The following is a 12,461-nucleotide window of genomic DNA, read 5'->3' as shown; positions in this document are numbered from 1 at the left end:
CAACTCCCCCTGAGACACCCTCAGAGAGTGGGGTCACGGCCAGGGTCAGCCATTATCCCAACTCACCCTGAGACACCCTCAGAGAGTGGGGTCACGGCCGGGGTCAGTCATTATCCCAACTCCCCCTGAGACACCTTCAGAGAGTGGGGTCACGGCCAGGGTCAGCCATTATCCCAACTGCCCCTGAGACACCCTCAGAGAGTGGGGTCACGGCCAGGGTCAGCCATTATCCCAACTCCCCCTGAGACACCCTCAGAGAGTGGGGTCACGGCCGGGGTCAGTCATTATCCCAACTCCCCCTGAGACACCTTCAGAGAGTGGGGTCACGGCCAGGGTCAGCCATTATCCCAACTCACCCTGAGACACCCTCAGAGAGTGGGGTCACGGCCGGGGTCAGTCATTATCCCAACTCCCCCTGAGACACCTTCAGAGAGTGGGGTCACGGCCAGGGTCAGCCATTATCCCAACTGCCCCTGAGACACCCTCAGAGAGTGGGGTCACGGCCAGGGTCAGCCATTATCCCAACTCCCCCTGAGACACCCTCAGAGAGCGGGGTCACGGACAGGGTCTCCATATCCCATCTCCTCCTGAGACACCCTCAGAGAGTGGGGTCACGGACAGGGTCTATCCCATCTCCCCCTGAGACACCCTCAGAGAGTGGGGTCACGGCCAGGGTCTATCCCATCTCCCCCTGACACCCTCAGAGAGTGGGGTCACGGCCAGGGTCTATCCCATCTCCCCCTGACACCCTCAGAGAGTGGGGTCACGGCCAGGGTCTATCCCATCTCCCCCTGAGACACCCTCAGAGAGTGGGGTCACGGCCGGGGTCAGCCATTATCCCAACTGCCCCTGAGACACCCTTAGAGAGTGGGGTCACGGCCAGGGTCAGCCATTATCCCAACTCCCCCTGAGACACCTTCAGAGAGTAGGGTCACGGCCATTGTCAGCCATTATCCCAACTCCCCCTGAGACACCTTCAGAGAGTGGGGTCACGGCCAGGGTCAGCCATTATCCCAACTCCCCCTGAGACACCCTCAGAGAGTGGGGTCACGGCCAGGGTCAGCCATTATCCCAACTGCCCCTGAGACACCCTCAGAGAGTGGGGTCACGGCCGGGGTCAGTCATTATCCCAACTCCCCCTGAGACACCTTCAGAGAGTGGGGTCACGGCCAGGGTCAGCCATTATCCCAACTCCCCCTGAGACACCCTCAGAGAGTGGGGTCACGGCCAGGGTCAGCCATTATCCCAACTCCCCCTGAGACACCTTCAGAGAGTGGGGTCACGGCCAGGGTCAGCCATTATCCCAACTCCCCCTGAGACACCTTCAGAGAGTGGGGTCACGGCCAGGGTCAGCCATTATCCCAACTCCCCCTGAGACACCCTCAGAGAGTGGGGTCACGGCCAGGGTCAGCCATTATCCCAACTCCCCCTGAGACACCCTCAGAGAGTGGGGTCACGGCCGGGGTCACGGCCAGGGTCAGCCATTATCAACCTCAGGGTTAAGTGCCTCGCTCAAGGGCACATCGACAGATTTTTCACCTTGTTGGCATAGGGATTTGAACTAGCGACCTTCCTGGTTACGGACATAAAGCTCTAATCGCTAGGCTACTGTATTCCACGTCAACAATTAGGCTAGGCCTATCATAACATGACAAAAACATCATGTGACATGCGATTTCTAATTCAACATGCCTGTACATATTGGTAAATGTGGTGATTAAACAGAAATACAGCAGCGTAACTTTGTATAAAATAATATTGACTTTTAAAAGTCTCCTGCCATCATAAGAAATCACTCTATCTAGGGCCAGAAGTCATTATAGCCAGCATTCAGACAACATGTGACGCAACGTCTGACGTATCATCTTATAATAATGCATTAAAAAAAGGCAGTAATAAATCTATACATCTGTATTATTGTTAACAAAGGCAAAAACCCAGACAAGAGTGCTCTCTTTCTCCACCCAATCACTGACCGTGTCCCCATAGTGCTGATAGGACCAGTCTACAAGACCCCGTGTAGAGACTGGTTAGGCCAGTCTACTGAAGACCCTGTGTAGAGACTGGTTATGCCAGTCTACTGAAGACCCTGTGTCGAGACTGATTAGGCCAGTCTACAGAAGACCCTGTGTAGATACTGATTAGGCCAGTCTACAGAAGACCCTGTGTAGAGACTGATTAAGCCAGTCTACAGAAGACCCTGCGTAGAGACTGATTAGGCCAGTCTACAAGGCCCTGTGTGGAGACTGATAGGACCAGTCTACAGAAGGCCCTGTGTAGAGACTGATTAGGCCAGTCTACAAGGCCCTGTGTAGAGACTGATTAGGCCAGTCTACAGAAGACCCTGTGTAGAGACTGATTAAGCCAGTCTACAGAAGACCCTGTGTAGAGACTGATTAGGCCAGTCTACAAGGCCCTGTGTAGAGACTGATAGGACCAGTCTACAGAAGGCCCTGTGCAGAGACTGATTAGGCCAGTCTACAGAAGACCCTGTGTAGAGACTGATTACGCCAGTCTACAGAAGACCCTGTGTAGAGACTGATTAGGCCAGTCTACAGAAGACCATGTGTAGGTACTGATTAGGCCAGTCTACAGAAGACCCTGTGTAGAGACTGATTAGGCCAGTCTACAGAAGACCCTGTGTAGAGACTGATTAGGCCAGTCTACAGAAGACCCTGTGTAGAGACTGATTATGCCAGTCTACAGAAGACCCTGTGGAGAGATTGATTAGGCCAGTCTACAGAAGACCCTGTGTAGAGACTGATTAGGCCAGTCTACAGAAGACCCTGTGTAGAGACTGATTAGGCCAGTCTACAGAAGACCCTGTGTAGAGACTGATAGGACCAGTCTACAAGTCCCTGTGTAGAGACTGATAGGACCAGTCTACAAGGCCCTGTGTAGAGACCGATAGGACCAGTCTACAAGGCCCTGTGTAGAGGCTGATAGGACCAGTCTACAGAAGGCCCTGTGTAGAGACTGACTAGGCCAGTCTACAGAAGACCCTGTGTAGAGGCTGATAGGACCAGTCTGCAGAAGGCTCTTTGTAGAGACTGATTGGGCCAGTCTACAGAAGACCCTGTGTAGAGACCGATTAGGCCAGTCTACAGAAGACCCTGTGTAGAAACTGATTAGGCCAGTCTACAGAAGGCTCTGTGTAGAGACTGATTAGGCCGGTCTGCAGGAGGCTCTTTGTAGAGACTGATTAGGCCAGTCTGCAGAAGGCTCTTTGTAGAGACTGATTAGGCCAGTCTACAGAAGACCCTGTGTAGAGACTGATCAGTGGACATAGTGATGTGTTTTGCAGTTTATTATAGAACGAGGGCCAGGCAAAAGGTACGTCAAGGCAAGCAAAGAGTCTAAATCCAAATCAGAGTCAGGCAGGTTCAGGGCGTCAGGTAGGTTCAGGATGGCAGGTAGGTTCAGGACAGGCAGGCAGGTTCAGGACAGGCAGGTAGGTTCAGGATGGCAGGTAGGTTCAGGACAGGCAGGTAGGTTCGGGACAGGCAGGTAGGTTCAGGACAGGCAGGTAGGTTCAGGACAGGCAGGTAGGTACAGGATGGCAGGTAGGTTCAGGACAGGCAGGCAGGTTCAGGACAGGCAGGTAGGTTCAGGACAGGCAGGTAGGTTCAGGACAGGCAGGTAGGTTCAGGACAGGCAGGCAGGTTCAGGATGGCAGGCAGGTTCAGGACAGGCAGGCAGGTTCAGGATGGCAGGTAGGTTCAGGACGTCAGGTAGGTTCAGGACAGGCAGGTAGGTTCAGGATGGCAGGTAGGTTCAGGATGGCAGGTAGGTTCAGGATGGCAGGTAGGTTCAGGATGGCAGGTAGGTTCAGGACAGGCAGGCAGGTTCAGGACAGGCAGGCAGGTTCAGGATGGCAGGCAGGTTCAGGACAGGCAGGCAGGTTCAGGATGGCAGGTAGGTTCAGGACAGGCAGGTAGGTTCAGGACAGGCAGGCAGGTTCAGGACAGGCAGGTAGGTTGTCTGTGTTGTTTTTGTCACACTGCTTTGCTTTATCTTGGCCAGGTCGAAGTTGTAAATGAGAACTCAGCTGGCCTACCTGGTTAAATAAAGACAACACATAAATAAAAACCTGGTGGCAGGTGGAGACAAGCACAAGACAGGTGAAACAGATCAGGGTGTGACACCTGGTGGCGGGTGGAGACAAGCACAAGACAGGTGAAACAGATCAAGGTGTGACACCTGGTGGCGGGTGGAGACAAGCACAAGACAGGTGAAACAGATCAGGGTGTGACACCTGGTGGCAGGTGGAGACAAGCACAAGACAGGTGAAACAGATCAGGGTGTGACACCTGGTGGCGGGTGGAGACAAGCACAAGACAGGTGAAACAGATCAGGGTGTGACACCTGGTGGGGGGTGGAGACAAGCACAAGACAGGTGAAACAGATCAGGGTGAGACACCTGGTGGCAGGTGGAGACAAGCACAAGACAGGTGAAACAGATCAGGGTGTGACACCTGGTGGCAGGTGGAGACAAGCACAAGACAGGTGAAACAGATCAGGGTGTGACACCTGGTGGGGGGTGGAGACAAGCACAAGACAGGTGAAACAGATCAGGGTGAGACACCTGGTGGCAGGTGGAGACAAGCACAAGACAGTGAAACAGATCAGGGTGAGACACCTGTTGGCAGGTGTAGACAAGCACCAGACAGGTGAAACAGATCAGGGTGAGACACCTGGTGGCAGGTGGAGACAAGCACCAGACAGGTGAAACAGATCAGGGTGAGACACCTGGTGGTAGGTGGAGACAAGCACAAGACAGGTGAAACAGATCAGGGTGTGACACCTGGTGGCAGGTGGAGACAAGCACAAGACAGGTGAAACAGATCAGGGTGTGACACCTGGTGGCAGGTGGAGACAAGCACAAGACAGGTGAAACAGATCAGGGTGTGACACCTGGTGGCAGGTAGAGACAAGCACAAGACAGGTGAAACAGATCAGGGTGAGACACCTGGTGGCAGGTGGAGACAAGCACAAGACAGGTGAAACAGATCAGGGTGTGACACCTGGTGGCAGGTGGAGACAAGCACAAGACAGTGAAACAGATCAGGGTGAGACACCTGGTGGCAGGTGGAGACAAGCACAAGACAGGTGAAACAGATCAGGGTGAGAACACCTGGTGGCAGGTGGAGACAAGCACAAGACAGGTGAAACAGATCAGGGTGAGAATACCTGGTGGCAGGTGGAGACAAGCACAAGACAGATGAAACAGATCAGGGTGAGACACCTGGTGGCGGGCGGAGACATTCACAAGACAGGTGAAACAGATCAGGGTGTGAACACCTGGTGGCAGGTGGAGACAAGCACAAGACAGGTGAAACAGATCAGGGTGAGAATACCTGGCGGCAGGTGGAGACAAGCACAAGACAGGTGAAACAGATCAGGGTGAGACACCTGGTGGCAGGTGGAGACAAGCACCAGACAGGTGAAACAGATCAGGGTGAGACACCTGGTGGCAGGTGGAGACAAGCACAAGACAGGTGAAACAGATCAGGGTGTGACACCTGGTGGCGGGTGGAGACAAGCACAAGACAGGTGAAACAGATCAGGGTGTGACACCTGGTGGGGGGTGGAGACAAGCACAAGACAGGTGAAACAGATACAGATCAGGGTGAGACACCTGGTGGCAGGTGGAGACAAGCACAAGACAGGTGAAACAGATCAGGGTGAGACACCTGGTGGCAGGTGGAGACAAGCACCAGACAGGTGAAACAGATCAGGGTGAGACACCTGGTGGCAGGTGGAGACAAGACAAGACAGGTGAAACAGATCAGGGTGAGACACCTGGTGCGTGGAGACAAGCACAAGACAGTGAAACAGATCAGGGTGAGACACCTGTGGCAGGTGTAGACAAGCACAGACAGGTGAAACAGATCAGGGTGAGACACCTGGTGGGAGGTGGAGACAAGCACCAGACAGGTGAAACAGATCAGGGTGAGACACCTGGTGTAGGTGGAGACAAGCACAAGACAGGTGAAACAGATCAGGGGTGTGACACCTGGTGGCAGGTGGAGACAAGCACAAGACAGGTGAAACAGATCAGGGTGTGACAACCTGGTGGCAGGTGGAGACAAGCACAAGACAGGTGAAACAGATCAGGGTGTGACACCTGGTGGCAGGTGAGACAAGCACAAGACAGGTGAAACAGATCAGGGTGAGACACCTGGTGGCAGGTGGAGACAAGCACAAGACAGGTGAAACAGATCAGGGTGTGACACCTGGTGGCAGGTGGAGACAAGCACAAGACAGTGAAACAGATCAGGGTGAGACACCTGGTGGCAGGTGGAGACAAGCACAAGACAGGTGAAACAGATCAGGGTGAGAACACCTGGTGGCAGTGGAGACAAGCACAAGACAGGTGAAACAGATCAGGGTGAGAATACCTGTTGGCAGGTGGAGACAAGCACAAGACAGATGAAACAGATCAGGGTGAGACACCTGGTGGCGGGCGGAGACAAGCACAAGACAGGTGAAACAGATCAGGGTGTGAACACCTGGTGGCAGGTGGAGACAAGCACAAGACAGGTGAAACAGATCAGGGTGAGAATACCTGGCGGCAGGTGGAGACAAGCACAAGACAGGTGAAACAGATCAGGGTGAGACACCTGGTGGCAGGTGGAGACAAGCACCAGACAGGTGAAACAGATCAGGGTGTGACACCTGGTGGCAGGTGGAGACAAGCACCAGACAGGTGAAACAGATCAGGGTGTGACACCTGGTGGCAGGTGGAGACAAGCACCAGACAGGTGAAACAGATCAGGGTGAGACACCTGGTGGCAGGTGTAGACATGCACAAGACAGGTGAAACAGATCAGGGTGAGACACCTGGTGGCGGGCGGAGACAAGCACAAGACAGGTGAAACAGATCAGGGTGAGACACCTGGTGGCAGGTGGAGACAAGCACAAGACAGGTGAAACAGATCAGGGTGTTACACCTGGTGGCGGGCGGAGACAAGCACAAGACAGGTGAAACAGATCAGGGTGAGACACCTGGTGGCGGGCGGAGACAAGCACAAGACAGGTGAAACAGATCAGGGTGAGACACCTGGTGGTAGGTGGAGACAAGCACAAGACAGGTGAAACAGATCAGGGTGAGAATACCTGGTGGCAGGTGGAGACAAGCACAAGACAGGTGAAACAGATCAGGGTGAGACACCTGGTGGCAGGTGGAGACAAGCACAAGACAGGTGGAAACAGATCAGGGTGTGACACCTGGTGACAGATGGAGACAAGCACCAGACAGGTGAAACAGATCAGGGTGTGACACCTGGTGGCAGGTGGAGACAAGCACAAGACAGGTGAAACAGATCAGGGTATGACACCTGGTGGCAGGTGGAGACAAGCACCAGACAGGTGAAACAGATCAGGGTGAGACACCTGGTGGTAGGTGGAGACAAGCACAGGACAGGTGAAACAGATCAGGGTTTGACTTCCAATGGTCGTACGGGCTCCCGAGCAAAATCAAAACATGTTTCATATTGTCCTCAATGTGAATTATTCCGTGATTATCTTCTACAATAAAATAGGTAAATGTGAAAGCATTGCGTCTTGTGAACATGACATTTGAACTCTGTCAAGTGTTGAATAGTGTGAAAGATAGTAGGTCTTTAGCTGTTGGAAATCATACACTGGGAAAGAAGCTGTGTGTGTCTGTCTGTCTCTCTCTGTCTCTGTCTCTGTCTCTGTCTCTGTCTCTGTCTCTGTCTCTGTCTCTGTCTCTGTCTCTGTGTCTGTGTCTGTCTCTGTGCCTCTCTCTCTGTGCCTCTCTCTCTGTGCCTCTCTCTCTGTGCCTCTCTCTCTGTGCCTCTCTCTCTGTGCCTCTCTCTCTGTGCCTCTGTGTCTGTCTCTGTGTCTGTCTCTGTGTCTGTCTCTGTGTCTGTCTCTGTGTCTGTCTCTGTGGCTGTCTCTGTGTCTGTGTCTGTCTCTGTCTCTGTGTCTGTGTCTGTCTCTGTCTCTGTGTCTGTGTCTGTCTCTGTCTCTGTCTCTGTCTCTGTCTCTGTGGCTGTGTCTGTGTCTGTCTCTGTCTCTGTCTCTGTCTCTCTGTCTCTGTGTCTGTCTCTGTCTCTGTCTCTGTGTCTGTCTCTGTGGCTGTGTCTGTGTCTGTCTCTGTCTCTGTCTCTCTGTCTCTGTGTCTGTGTCTGTGTCTGTGTCTGTCTCTGTCTCTGTGTCTGTGTCTGTCTCTGTCTCTGTCTCTGTGTCTGTCTCTGTGTCTGTCTCTGTCTCTGTGTCTGTCTCTGTCTCTGTCTCTGTCTCTGTCTCTGTCTCTGTCTGTGTCTGTCTCTGTCTCTGTCTCTGTCTCTGTGTCTGTCTGTCTGTCTCGGTATCTGTCTCTGTGTCTGTGCCTCTCTGTCTGTCTCTCTGTCTGTCTCTGTGTCTGTCTCTGTGTCTGTCTCTGTCTCTGTGTCTGTCTCTGTGTCTGTGTCTGTGTCTGTGTATGTGCCTGTGTCTGTGTCTGTGTATGTGTATGTGCCTGTCTCTGTCTCTGTCTCTGTGTCTGTCTCTGTGTCTCTGTCTGTGCCTCTCTGTCTGTGCCTCTCTGTCTGTGTATGTCTCTGTGTCTGTGCCTCTCTGTCTGTGTCACTCTGTCTGTGACTGTACCTATGTGTCTGTGTCTCTCTGTTTGTTTCTGTGCCTCTGTGTCTGTGTCTGTCGCTCTGTCTGTGCCTCTGTGTCTGTGCCTCTGTGTCTGTCTCTCTGTCTGTGCCTCTGTGTCTGTCTCTCTGTCTGTGCCTCTGTGTCTGTCTCTCTGTCTGTGCCTCTGACCTCCAAGACATGTCTGATGGTTTGTTCCAGAAGCATAATGATGGCCATCTGGATGTGAGGCAGCCACTGTGGTGGGACTATACGGGGACCACACACACTGCCTTCAGAAGGTACTCACATCCCTTTACTTTTTCCACATTTTGTTGTGTTACAGACTGAATTTAAAGTTGATTACAGTTCGATTTTGTTTTACACTGGAATTATGTTTTTTCATAAAAATGTTTACAAGTTAATAAAAATGAAAAGCTGAAATGTCTTGAGTCAATAAGTATTCAACCCCTTTGTTATGGCAACGCCTAAATAAGTTCAGGAGTAAAAATGTGCTTAACAAATCATATAATATGTTGCATGGACTCACTCTTTGTAAAATAACAGTGTTTATCATGATAGAGCTCCACCTTCTCTCCAGCCCAACCCAGGTAGTAGTTCTCCACCTTCTCTCCAGCCCAGGTAGTAGTTCTCCACCTTCTCTCCAGCCCAGGTAGTAGTTCTCCACCTTCTCTCCAACCCAGGTAGTAGTTCTCCACCTTCTCTCCAGCCCAGGTAGTAGAGCTCCACCTTCTCTCCAGCCCAGGTAGTAGTTCTCCACCTTCTCTCCAGCCCAGGTAGTAGAGCTCCACCTTCTCTCCAGCCCAGGTAGTAGTTCTCCACCTTCTCTCCAGCCCAGGTATCAGAGCTCCACCTTCTCTCCAGCCCAGGTATCAGAGCTCCACCTTCTCTCCAGCCCAGGTAGTAGTTCTCCACCTTCTCTCCAGCCCAGGTAGTAGAGCTCCACCTTCTCTCCATCCCAGGTAGTAGTTCTCCACCTTCTCTCCAGCCCAGGTATCAGAGCTCCACCTTCTCTCCAGCCCAGGTAGTAGAGCTCCACCTTCTCTCCAGCCCAGGTAGTAGTTCTCCACCTTCTCTCCAGCCCAGGTAGTAGAGTCCCCTTCTCTCCATCCCAGGTAGTAGTTCTCCACCTTCTCTCCAGCCCAGGTATCAGAGCTCCACCTTCTCTCCAGCCCAGGTATCAGAGCTCCACCTTCTCTCCAGCCCAGGTAGTAGTTCTCCACCTTCTCTCCAGCCCAGGTAGTAGAGCTCCACCTTCTCTCCAACCCAGGTAGTAGTTCTCCACCTTCTCTCCAGCCCAGGTATCAGAGCTCCACCTTCTCTCCAGCCCAGGTATCAGAGCTCCACCTTCTCTCCAGCCCAGGTAGTAGTTCTCCACCTTCTCTCCAGCCCAGGTAGTAGAGCTCCACCTTCTCCCCAGCCCAGGTAGTAGTTCTCCACCTTCTCTCCAACCCAGGTAGTAGTTCTCCACCTTCTCTCCAGCCCAGGTATCAGAGCTCCACCTTCTCTCCAGCCCAGGTAGTAGTTCTCCACCTTCTCTCCAGCCCAGGTAGTAGTTCTCCACCTTCTCTCCAACCCAGGTAGTAGTTCTCCACCTTCTCTCCGCCCAGGTATCAGAGCTCCCCTTCTCTCCAGCCCAGGTATCAGAGCTCCACCTTCTCTCCAGCCCAGGTAGTAGTTCTCCACCTTCTCTCCAGCCCAGGTAGTAGAGCTCCACCTTCACCCCAGCCCAGGTAGTAGTTCTCCACCTTCTCTCCAACCCAGGTAGTAGTTCTCCACCTTCTCTCCAGCCCAGGTAGTAGAGATCCACCTTCTCTCCAACCCAGGTAGTAGAGCTCCACCTTCTCTACAGCCCAGGTAGTAGTTCTCCACCTTCTCTCCAACCCAGGTAGTAGTTCTCCACCTTCTCTCCAGCCCAGGTAGTAGAGATCCACCTTCAATCCAACCCAGGTAGTAGTTCTCCACCTTCTCTCCAGCCCAGGTAGTAGAGATCCACCTTCTCTCCAACCCAGGTAGTAGTTCTCCACCTTCTCTCCAGCCCAGGTAGTAGAGATCCACCTTCAATCCAACCCAGGTAGTAGTTCTCCACCTTCTCTCCAGCCCAGGTAGTAGAGATCCACCTTCTCTCCAACCCAGGTAGTAGAGCTCCACCTTCTCTCCAGCCCAGGTAGTAGTTCTCCACCTTCTCTCCAACCCAGGTAGTAGAGCTCCACCTTCTCTCCAGCCCAGGTAGTAGTTCTCCACCTTCTCTCCAGCCCAGGTAGTAGTTCTCCACCTTCTCTCCAACCCAGGTATCAGAGCTCCACCTTCTCTCCAGCCCAGGTATCAGAGCTCCACCTTCTCTCCAGCCCAGGTATCAGAGCTCCACCTTCTCTCCAGCCCAGGTATCAGAGCTCCACCTTCTCTCCAGCCCAGGTAGTAGAGCTCCACCTTCTCTCCAGCCCAGGTAGTAGTTCTCCACCTTCTCTCCAGCCCAGGTAGTAGTTCTCCACCTTCTCTCCAGCCCAGGTAGTAGTTCTCCACCTTCTCTCCAACCAGTAAGTCTCCACCTTCTCTACAACCCAGGTAGTAGTTCTCCACCTTCTCTCCAGCCCAGGTAGTAGTTCTCCCCTTCTCTCCAGCCCAGGTAGTAGTTCTCCACCTTCTCTCCAGCCCAGGTAGTAGTTCTCCACCTTCTCTCCAGCCCAGGTAGTAGTTCTCCACCTTCTCTCCAGCCCAGGTAGTAGTTCTCCACCTTCTCTCCAGCCCAGGTAGTAGTTCTCCACCTTCTCTCCAGCCCAGGTAGTAGTCTCCACCTTCTCTCCAGCCCAGGTAGTAGTTCTCCACCTTCTCTCCAGCCCAGGTAGTAGAGCTCCACCTCTCTCACCCAGGTAGTAGTTATCCACCTTTCTCCAGCCCAGGTATCAGAGCTCCACCTTCTCTCCAGCCAGGTATAGAGCCCCCTCTCTCCACCCAGGTTAGTAGTCTCCACCTTCTCTACAACCCAGGTATCAGAGCTCCACCTTCTCTCCAGCCCAGGTATCAGAGCTCCACCTTCTCTCCAGCCCAGGTAGTAGTTCTCCACCTTCTCTCCAGCCCAGGTAGTAGTTCTCCACCTTCTCTCCAACCCAGGTAGTAGTTCTCCACCTTCTCTCCAGCCCAGGTAGTAGTTCTCCACCTTCTCTCCAGCCCAGGTAGTAGTTCTCCACCTTCTCTCCAGCCCAGGTAGTAGTTCTCCACCTTCTCTCCAACCCAGGTAATAGATCTCCACCTTCTCTCCAGCCCAGGTAGTAGTTCTCCACCTTCTCTCCAGCCCAGGTAGTAGTTCTCCACTTTCTGTTACAGCCTGATCTGTTTCACCTGTCTTTGTGCTTGTCTCCACCCCCCCACCAGGTGTCTCCCTTCTCCCCTCATTATCCCCTGTGTATTTATACCTTTGTTCTCTGTTTGTCTGTTGCCAGTTCGTTTTGTTCATCAAGCCTACCAACGGTTTTCTCCTTGCTCCTGTCTGTTTCTAGTTCCTGTTTTCTATTTTTCCCGGTTTTGACCATTCTGCCGGCCCTGAGCCTGCCTACCATTATGTACCTTGTCCCACCACACTGGATTATTGACCTCTGGCTGCCCTGACCCTGAGACTGCCTGCCGTTCTGTACCTTTTGGACTCTGATCTAGATTACTGACCTCTGCCTTCCCTTAACCTGTCGTTTTGCTTGCCCCTGTTCTAGTAATAATCGTTTGTTTCTTGGACACAGTCTGCATCTGGGTCTTCCCTAAAACGTGATACCTTCTTTCCAGCCCAGGTAGTAAAGCTCCACTTTCTCAGTTCCTCGCTCCCCAAAACAGGTTGCTTGATTGAGCGATTTCATACCGTA

Source organism: Salvelinus namaycush, chromosome 21 (assembly GCF_016432855.1).
Source record: "Salvelinus namaycush isolate Seneca chromosome 21, SaNama_1.0, whole genome shotgun sequence".
NCBI lineage: Eukaryota > Metazoa > Chordata > Actinopteri > Salmoniformes > Salmonidae > Salvelinus > Salvelinus namaycush.
The sequence above is the reverse complement of the archived record's forward strand: the minus strand, read 5'-3'. Positions refer to the sequence as shown.